Here is a 1,710-nt window from a genome sequence, read left to right on the forward strand (position 1 = left end):
TAAAAATCCGTCTTATTAACATGGAAGGCCTTGGAAATCGACGGTAATTTCTTCATCGGCCAATTTCAACAACTAAAATATGTAAACTTAAATTAAAATTCCGTCTTTTAAACTGGAAAGGCCTCCAAAACCGACGGAGAGTTTTTTCATTGGCCAATTTAACAAATATATTTAACCTGAACATCAACAAAACATAACAAACTTATCCCAAGAGAATATGGAAAACAACAACCAAACTAAACAACATAATTAGAAATGGAAACAACAATAACGTAATATATAAAAATTAAAAATAACATTAAAATAGAATAATAACAAAACCCTGAAAAGTTAAGATAGCAAATAGTTGACTAACAATTTTAAAATAATAATAATAATAAATAAATAAACATCAAACCGTAAAATAATGCTAATATTAAAACTACAATAAACACAAATATTAATTGACTTTTAGAACTATATTAAACTTAAAAACACAACAAGCTACATATAATAAACAGAAAACATAAAAGAGCTGGGAATTAAATAAAACAAGGCTAAGAAAAAAAATTTACCTGGTTCTGGGCAGCGAACCGAAACTACGAGTTTGAAGGAGACGACTCCACCTCCTCAACTCGAAAAACCACAAAAAACACTTTAAAATTTTTGAACTATGGGAACCAAGAATTCTCAAAATTTTATGAGTATTCTTTTGTCTTCCCCTCCCCATCCTCCTTTAAAATATTGAATGAAGTGGGTTTATATAGAAACCCAAAAATCCTCAAAAAGGATAAAATACCGATGTGGGACTATTGCAAAATTGAAAATTGTTTGAGAGATAATGTGGGAAAGACAGATTTTTTTTATTTTTTTTTGTATTTGACTCAAAATGTATGAATTTTAAAATCATCAGACCAAAATTTGCTATTAAATAAATAAAGCTCCAAAATCACGAATTTTTAAAATGTTAGGACAAAATTGGGTGTCAACAACTACTGCTGGACCGGTGAAAACATTTGCTGCAGTGGGCTTGAATCTCCTTAAAGAGAGCGAGATATCCGCGCCTCAGCCTGAAGAGATTAATTTCTTCATTTTATTTTCAATTGTAATCTTGCAATTTTATTATCTTGTAAGTTTTTCACTAACAATTTTAAGGAGATTCAACGATGGCTACAATTGAAAAAACCGCGGATGTCAAGATGGGAGATCTTAACAAGCCATTGCGGTTCAATGGTAACCATTTCAAGAGATGGAAGGGTAAAGTACTTTTCTACTTAAGTCTTCTCAATGTTTCTTATGTATTAACTGAGAAGAATCCAAATAAAGAAGACATCACCCCACTATGAATGATGATGAAACTATTTCTCATCTAGAGAAAGTAGAAAAGTACGATGGTGATTCCTATAAGTGTCGGTATTATCTTCTTAATTGTCTATCTGATAATTTTTATGATTATTATGATAGAACTTACTCTAGTGCAAAGAAAATTTGGAAGGCATTGCAGAGTAAGTATGATACCGAAGAGGCTGGAGCGAAAAAATATGCAGCTAGTAGATTTTTTCGTTTCCAAATGGTGGACAACAAATCAGTGGTAGATCAAGCTCAAGACTTCATCATGATTGTTGGAGAGCTTAGGTCCGAAGAGGTTAAAATTGGAGATAACCTTATTGTTTGTGGCATAGTGGATAAACTTCCACCTTCTTGGAAGGAATTTCAAAAAACTATGCGCCA

The sequence above is a fragment of the Solanum pennellii genome, chromosome 3, assembly GCF_001406875.1.
Source record: "Solanum pennellii chromosome 3, SPENNV200".
Taxonomy (NCBI): domain Eukaryota; kingdom Viridiplantae; phylum Streptophyta; class Magnoliopsida; order Solanales; family Solanaceae; genus Solanum; species Solanum pennellii.